At 39.9% G+C, this 9,386-nt stretch overlaps 1 pseudogene; it reads left to right on the top strand.

Moving 5' to 3' along the window:
• The first annotated feature begins 8,233 nt into the window (after window positions 1-8,233).
• Window positions 8,234-8,961, top strand: LOC129073167 (DNA-directed RNA polymerase II subunit GRINL1A-like; annotated as a pseudogene).
• Window positions 8,962-9,386: the final 425 nt, after the last annotated feature.

Genomic DNA, 9,386 nt, shown 5'->3' on the forward strand with positions numbered 1-9,386 from the left:
CACAGGCAGATGAAAGAAAACATTTCATCAAATATTTGGAGGAAGGGTCTTTCCTTCATCCTGTAGACTCAGAAATTCATTTTTTTTTATTGTCCCAGTGTTTATCTAACCCCTGATTGCTGACTTGAATTGTCCAAATTCATAAAAACCAGTGTTTATAAGACCTAGTGACGGTTTATTAATTATAAGTGATGGATATGCCAATGTTGTCCTTGACACACAAGGCATTAAGTGGTGAGTGTGGAATCAGAGTAAGGAGAACAGAAATTTCATGTGTTTAATTTACAACCTGCTGGATCATCTGGAAGTTAAAAAATTTACTACACACACTCAGATGACATCACATTCCTGAATGCCACTAGGTCTGCCTGACCTCTTCTCCCAGCATTGGCAGGAGGACCACTGCAATGTATGCTTACTCTTGGGATTTTTGGATCATGCAAGAAGTCCAGGAAGCAGTTTGGTAAACCCCTCATTTGTCTAGGCAGAAGGATCCAGGCTTTTAACTCACAGGTGCCATAACTGTAACTCTAGGGTCAGGTCAGCAAGAAGTGTTTTGGAGTGTCCCTACTTCTCTTAGCTAATGGAAGTTTCAGAGTCCCTTCCACCAGCTACTGTGGGTGGTGCAGTTCCAAGTGTTTGCAGCTCACTTTCCAAGGCCGTCAACCCCTGGGAGCATCTGCATTACTGGAGGTTACAGAGCCTTTGTCTTTGTCTCAAACTTATCTTTCTTTTTCCCAGATTTCCAGACTGAAAAGGATCCACCTCAACCATTTTTGGTTAAATTAGGGCTCACCTTTCTAGCCCTAGCAGAAGAGAGAGAGAGTTCCAGTCATTGTTAAATCATCTGTAGGAGGGTGCCATGTAATTTATTTTCTAAAACAAGACAGTTTTGAGAGTACAATGGCAGTGAGTGGGAGGTATTAATAATAATGCTGAAAAACCGGAGTAAAAGGACTATCCAGCTCCACCCCCCCCCAACACTCTTTCCTGTGTTAACTTTTTCTGGGCATTTCTGGTGAACCTACCTTACCTCTGATTGTCATATCTTTGGCTACATTGATGTTTTAATGCTGCTGCATTGTTTGCTGCCTCTGTAACAGCTCATTGATTATGTGTCTGTTATTATAGCAGAATTCTCAAAGGAAATCTCATTTCTAAGTTCCTGAGGGCACCTCAAATGTTTGTTCACCTGTTTGGTCTTCTCTTACCTTTCCCTCCACCCTATCAGAGGGATTTATCTTAATAAAACAATCTGAAATTGCAGTATTATTTAAAATAATGCATAAATAAAATCTCAAGAGTAATGTAAATGTTCCACAATAGGGGGCTGTTCAAACAAAACTGATGGTATCAAGATGATTGGCTAATATTTAGGAAGGTGATAATTTTGAAAAATTTGGGAACATGGGAAATGTATATGCTATAATTATTAGTGAAAAATTAAGAAGAATGTTATAAGGTTGTACCACTTTGACTACAATTGTATGAAAATAATGACAAATTGTTAAAATGTCAGGATGGGAAAAAAATGCCAAAGTGGTAACAATAACCTTGTTTCAATTATGGGATGAGGTGCTTTCTTTTCCTCCCTTTCACTGTTCTCCATTTTTTCTGGAATGTGGCTTATATAATGGAAACAATGCTCTCTCCCTCCTCTTCTGGAGGAATTAAATGAGGTAATGATTATGAAATGCTTTTCCATTGTTTTTTCCCCTCTCCATAACCCTATTGTATCTTTATGGCCTTGTCCTGAAGTGAGAGAATGGAGCTGGCTGCATTTCCTTCTTTGCAGGGGGTATTTCCAGGGCAAGGATTTCTTCAGTTTTCTCTCTTCTCCTCCAAGTATGTCAACCTTCAACCACAACTGAAATGCTCTCAGTAAACCCATAAGACTTATTTTAGGACCCTCTTGTACCTACAAAGCAAAGGTTTCCACATGACTTCCATGGAAACTTCAGCCCTGTCAAAAACAGCTTTGCTATGTGAGGTTTTATTGGGAAAGTAAATGTCCTGAGAATTGTCCAGAGTTCATGTGTTATAAAAGTTCACCCCTCCTGTCTTACACTCAGGTTTTTTGCCACATTGGTGGTCCAGGCTCTCGGTGTGCTGAACTGTGATTCCCTGTTCAGATTCTCAAGCTTTTCTGAATTTAGCCCCATCATGATGTATATTTTCCACTTTTTCAATTTTATTTTATTTTTTTTAACCATTAGTGAAAAGGAATAGTATTCTTTCCTTCACTAACTAATGAAGGCACCCCTCAGTAAGACCCCTCTTAAGAGAGCCATAGAGGACTAGGTTCATCCTGACAGCACAGAGCATAGGGCAGGAGTCACACAGAGGCCATTATTCTGTTGTCAGGGGATCTCAAATGCTTTTCCCAGATTTTCTTCTATAGGTCAACTCAGAAAACTTCCCATCCATGTATTACGTCTGTCTTAGGCAAATCCTGACTTAGCTAATGTAAAACAGCCTTTACAACACATTACAAATATATATTTCAGCATGGCTTGTAACAACAGACTATTGAAAGCATTTTCATGTACATTAACAGGGGCCTGCTTCAACAAATTATGATTTATTCTAACAATGAAAATTCTAATTAAAAAAGTGAAGAATTATATGCAATGAGATATTATTTCTATTAAAAAATAGAACCAGATACATGGAAATAAGGAACAAGCTGACAGTTACCAGGGGGAAAGAAGGAGGGGAAAAGAGAAGAAAGGTATTCAAGGTCCATGTATAAAGGACCCATGGACAAAGGCAACAGGTTGGGGGGATGATTGAAGGTGGGAAGCAGGGGTGAATTGGGCAGGAGAGAGTAATGGGGAAAAATAGGGGCAACTGTAATTGAACAATAAAAAATAAAAATAAATACATTGACATATATATATTTATATATGCATAATATATTTCTGCAAAGTTAGAGATGAAATAAATAATATATCCTTTAATGTGGAGGATAGCTGGAGGGCTGAAAGAGGACAACTAGAGAAGACTGATTTTTACGATTTAGTTTTTTTTTTTTTTGTTTTCATCAGTCCCTGTTGAATTTTATATTACCTGATACATTTATCTGATAAAATAACCTCTCTGCCAATTATACACTTATAAGGTTTTTTCTAGTGAATATGTATAAAATGGAAAAAAAAAACTTAAAATGTATATTTGGTGAAACAAGACCAGCAAATTACACCATACACCAAAATAAACTCAAGATGGATAAAAGACTTAAATATAAATTGCAACACTATAAAAGTCCTAGAGGAGAAAATAGGCAGAAAAATTTCAGACATTCCACACAGCAACATATTCGCCAATATGTCCCCTAGAGCAAGAGACATGAAGGAAAGAATAAACAAATGGAACTATATCAAAATAAAAAAAAAACTTCTGCATGGCTAAAGAAAACATCTGTAAATGAAAAGGGAACCAACAGTATGGGAAATATATTTGCCAATGATACCTTGGACAAGGGTTTGATCTCCAAAATAAATGAAGAACTCACATGACTACACTCAGGAGATAAACAATCCAATTAAAAAATAGGCAAAGATCCTGAGCAGACACTTCTCCAAAGAAGACAAACAGAGGACCCAGAGACATATGAAAGTATGCTCAGCATCACTATTTTACATCAGAGAGATGTAAAATAAAACCACAATGAGATATCACTTCACACCTATCAGAATGGCCATCATGACCAAATCAACAAACAACTGCTGGTGAGGTTGTGGAGAAAAGGGAACCCTAGTACACTGTTGGTGGGTATACAGACTGGTACAGCCACTGTGGAAAACAGTGTGTAATTTCCTCAAAAAACTAAAGATGGAACTGCCTTTTGACCTGGCAATTCCACTGAAGGGATTATACCCTAAGAATCCTGAAACCCCAAATCAAAAGAACTTATGCACTCCAATGTTCATAGCAGCATTATCTACAATATCCAAATGTTGAGAACAGCCTAAGTGCCCATCAGTAAATGAGTGGATCAAAAACCTGTGCTGCAGTTACATAATGGAATACTACGCAGTAGAAAGAAAGAAGGAACTCTTATCTTTCGTGACTCTCCAGCATGGATGGAACTGGAGACTATTAAGCTAAGTGAAATAAGCCAGGAGGTGAAAGACAAATACCATGTGATCTCACCATAACAGGAACCTAATTAACAAAACAAGAGAGGAAAATAGAACCAGAGATATGGAAATAAAGAACAAACTGATGGTAACAGAGAGGAGTGGTTGGGGAAAACAGGGGGAAAAGTGGAAAGGTCAAGTCAAGGAACATGTAGAAAGGACCCATGGACAAAGATAATGGACAGGGAGGGTTGAATATTGGAGGTAGTGGTGAGTAATGCAAGGGAGAGTATTGGGGGAAAGAGGAGGACGACTGTATTTGAACAATAAGAAACATTTTTATGGTGTCATGACCATATTTAAGTCTTTTTAACACCTTGAATTTATTTTAGTGTATGGCGTAAGTTGGTGCTTGAGTTTCATTTTTTTTGCAGGTAGCTGTCCAGATCTCCAGAAAAAAGGAGCTCCTAACCTTCACAACAGCATGGGTGGAACTGGAGAGCATGATACTAAGTGAAATAAGCCAGGAGGTGAAAGACATACTGTGCGATCTCACCTAGAAGTGAAACCTAATCAACAGAACAAACAAGCAGGCAAAATACAACCAGAGATATTGAAATAAAGAACAAACTGAGAGTAACCAGAGGGGTTGGAGAGAGGGATAATGGGGGAAAATAGGGGAAGGGTTGTCAAGGAACATGTATAAAGCACCCATGGACAAAGCCAAAGGGAGTAAGTTTGAGAGTGGGGGGGGGGATGGGTAGGGCAGGAGGAAGTGGGAGTCGAAGGAGACAACTGTAACTTGAACAACAATATAAATAAAAACAAAAAGTTCTTAAAAATGTACATTTGGTGAAAATGCTAAGAGACTTCCATTTGGGTGAATTGAGTTTTGGGATTACTATCTTTTTATTTTCATTTATTCACATTAAAATAAAAGGAAATAATTTCTATGCCTGTATCTTTTGCAAACCCTCTAACTCTACTTTCTTAAACTGATTATCTGCTGCAAACACATTTAAGGTTTTTTTTTCCCCCCTTTTGGCTTTCAGCTCTTCATTCTCTTGGGGAGCCACTTGAAAATTTTTCCGGTTAAGAATTCACTCCATCCATCCCTTCCCTACCCTCAAAAGTTGTGAGAAATCTAAAACATAAATACTAAAAAATTGATTTTTATAAGAACTTAAGACTTAACATTTATATAAACTTTAGTTCTTGCAAGAGTGTCATGAGTACCCTGGATGTTGAATGATAAGGGGAATGCAGTTACTAGCAGCGAAGTCAGGGTGCTCTCAAATTATTTACATGAGGATAGAAGAATTAAGTGGATGGTATAAATTATGAATTGCTCCTGCACATTTAGGTCCAAGAAACATTACATTTCTTTATTTTTCTGAATCAGATTACGCCCGACTCCAAGCATTTACTTCCCTTTCTAACGGGGTTGACAAGAAACATAATATTGCCCCAGCTGGTGTGACTCAGTGGACTGAGCTCCAACCTGAGAAGCAAAGGGTTGCTGGTTCAATTACCAGTGCAGGGGACATGCCTGGGTCTAGGGCCAGGTCCCCAGTAGGGGGCACATGAGATGCAACTACACATTGATGTTTCTCTCCTTTTCTTTTTCCCTCCCTTCCCCTCTCTAAAAATAAATAAGTAAAATCTTTTTAAAAAAAGAAACATAATACTGGTTGTTCCTGGGGCTTCCCTACTTCAAGTTAGATCACATGAGATTCTGGGGTTCACAAGTTCAGGGAAATAGGTATGAGTTGCTTCTTGGCCCCTGTGATTGGCACCATTGTCACGGTTGCATTCTCTTTCCTGCATGATTTCCCTGTCATCTGTAGGGCATTGGGGATTGGGGCAGAAGTTGTGTATGCTACTTGCTGGGCTAAGAAGCAGCACTCTGTATTTTCCAGCCAATTCCCTTACTCCCCAAAGCCTTGCTGCCCAGGCATTTTCCCAGGCTTGGAAACCCCATCTTCTCTCTTATACAGAAAATGTGATTTTTCTTGATGGTCTAACCTTCCAAAACTAAAGTTTGACCCTTCAAGGCTGCCCTTCTATCTCCTGAAATTTGGCTCTTAGAATTTAGGTCTTGGGAAAACAGTGTCAGCTTCTCTGGGCAGTAGGTGGACAGTTTCTCTGGTGAGTCTAAAGCAACAGCACTTCCAGCACAAATGACAATGATAGTATCCTCACTGTCTGTCTTACACTCCCTTTCAAAACAACCTCTGTGCTTTGTCAAGACTGTGGTCTTTGTGTTCTTTTTCTATTATACTAGGAGAGTGAAACTGGGCTGTCTCTGCCATGAGGATCTTAGTTTCCCTCTAGCTCTAGCCTCTAAGTCCCAGCACTCTGTACCACACAGCTTATCTGGCTCCAAGGTTCCTGTATCCTGCAAGCCACCTTGAAACAGCACAAAACTCCCTGCACACAAAAGCTCTGGACCAGGTGGTTTCACAGGAGAATTTTAAAAAGACATTGAAGGAAGAGCTAACCCCTGTACCGCTCAGATTATTCCAAAAATCCAAGAAGAGAGAAGACTCCCAGAATCTTTTAATGAGGCCAGAATCATCAGATAAAAATACAACAAAGAGGTAAAACTGCAAAGCAATTTATAGATTCAATGCAATCCCTATTAAGATACCAATGATGTATTTCACAGAAATAGAACAGACATTTCAAAAATATATATGGAACCATAAACGACCCCGAATAGCAGCAACAATTTTGAGAAAGAAACACAAAGTAGAAAGGATCACTATACTGGACATCAAACTCTACTACAAAGCCACTCTACTCAAAACAATCTGGTACTGGCACAAGAACAGACCCATAGACCAGTGGAACAGAATAGAAAGCCCAGAAATAAGCCCAGGTCTATATGGGCAATTAATATTTGACAAAGGGTACAGAAGCATAAAATGGAGCAATAATAGCCTCTTCAACAAATGGTGTTGGGAGAACTGGACGGCTACATGCTTCTGCTTCTCAAATTGATCTATCTTGATTTTTCTAACTCTGTGGTTTGAACTTCTTTTGTAGGAGACTGCTGTTTTTCCTTTCTGGATCTGCCTCTTAAGATATCAGCTGTTGACCCTTTCTGACCTTAGACAGTCTTTTCAAGACTTTCAGGAATCTACTGACTATGGCTGTCTCCTGCAGCTGTTAATCTAGTCAGTTTCTACTCAGCAGGCTTACTTAGACAGGGCGGGGCAGAGTCCCTCGTGGGGGTGTGGCTATTGAGTCCTTTCATGCTGCTGTCACTCTGGGGAAGTGGTCTGCCTAAGCAAGATGGCTGTTGCCACATAGGGGATCAGTCAGCACTGAATTCCTCTGGGCTATTCTCTCTGTTTTCTCCCCAAAGCCTCCTTCCCTAGTCTCTCTTCAGGCATCTCTTGCCCACTCTGCCTTTTCCAGAGACCATGGTAAATGGCTGCAAATAAAAATTTATCTTTTGGCCTTTTAAACTGATCTTTGCATCTCCAGCTGCCACCCCTGGCAGAGAGCAACCCTGCTGTTTTTTGCTGCTGGTTGTTATCTGTGTACTTTTGGGGCTTTAGTATTGTTGGCTGGAGATCCCTGCTTACGGTTTAGACCCTGCTCTTCTTAGGGGGATCCAACTGGCCACTTCAATAGCCTTCTGCTGCCTCCGCCCATGAGCGCCTCATCTGTCTTCTCAAGTCTCTACAGCACTCTTTACCGGTTAAGTTGTACTAAAGCTGATTCTTCTGTCTGTCTGAGGTTAAGGCTCCTCTCTCGCTATTGTTCATCTGTTTGTTCCAAGTGATTTCTCCACAATTTAGTTGTAGTTCCAGATTGGTCCTAGGAAGAGGTCAGTGTGATTTCCACTCACTCCTCCACAATCTTGATTCCCTACTTTGCTCTTTAAAAATAGTTTTCCTAATGTTTGCTCTATTGTTTCTTAATGTTTGTTTGGGTGACCATATACTTATGCAACCGTCTACTTTTATCAAGATTTTACCGCTTCATGTGACTGCAGAAATGTTACTTCAATTAGCTGTCTTTACCCTTCTTCCTCTAGATATACAGTCCTTCCAGGTAAAAAGCGACTCATCCAGTGCGGGCTTCAGGGGCTGCTGAGGAAGCCAAGTGTCTGCTGCCTTCTGAGCTTCAGCCCTTGCAGAATGTCCTTGCTGCACCCTGGCTTCAAGCCCCAAGCTCCCAAGGACTTGAGGCACTAGAGTCTGATGGAGCTGGAGGAGATGTTAAAGCACCAGGACACTTTTGCATAATGTAAAAGTAATTTGCAGATTACCCGATAATGGTGAAAATATTTTAGCCTCTGTAGCAAAACTGAAAGCTGCCATGCAGAACATGAAGAATTTAGAGGAAACTGTGACCTGTTTCATCCTGTTAGTTTAGACTGTAAGCCAAGGCAAAAAGCAACTGCTGATAGATAAGGCCCAGAATTCTGACCAGATACTTGACTCTTCATCACTGGTTCTTGGCTGTTCTCCTGTAGATAACATCATGTCATCTGAAACAACTTCACAGCAGCAGAGACTTGTACATACTACTCACAAAAGTGATTAAGAAGCTCCTGAGGTTGCATGCCCAGGTTCCAGCAGTAGAGACAGTGTACCTTCCTCACACAAAGATAGTGAAAATCTCCCTCAGCATCACTTCTCAGGTCAAGCAGAAGATAATTCCAGCAGCTCTGATGACCTATTCACTGATAGGTTACTAAGGATCACCACTGAAGACCCAGGTGAACACAACTCAGAAGAAAACGAGGACTGAGAACTTTACAGGCCTTCATATTGGGACACAGAAGTCTCATTATGTGGAGGTGCTAGACATGTGAGCCAAAAACCCAGTGACACCAGCATGTAAATTCAAACCCAATGTGTAAGTACCATTGGAAACAGGCCTGTCATAGGAACATAATATTTGTTAAACTGAAAAAAATGGGAAAATGCTTTAGGTTCAGTGGATTTTGTAAGAATTACTTGTAGTTAGTAACAAGCATATTGTAGAAACAGTGAGACCAGCCTGGCTGGAGTGGAGGATTCATGTTGAAAAATACTTCAATATTTTAACCAAGTCATTGAAAAAGTTTAAATAGCAGATGGAGTATTAAATTTCAGGATACTTACCCAATGTTTCATAATAAACAGAGTTACAGAATTTATTATGATTTTTTTTTGTTCAGAACTATTTTCTGGTATACACCTCCCTTTTTGATTAGACTGTCAGCCAGGGAAAATGCAATAGCAGGAGCTGATAGACTTTCTCAGCAAACATGTTTGTGTACTCCCTGGGTATAAGCAGCAGGTA

Source organism: Pteronotus mesoamericanus, unplaced genomic scaffold, assembly GCF_021234165.1.
Source record: "Pteronotus mesoamericanus isolate MK-2021 breed Mesoamerican mustached bat unplaced genomic scaffold, CSHL_Meso_final contig_35, whole genome shotgun sequence".
Lineage (NCBI taxonomy): Eukaryota > Metazoa > Chordata > Mammalia > Chiroptera > Mormoopidae > Pteronotus > Pteronotus mesoamericanus.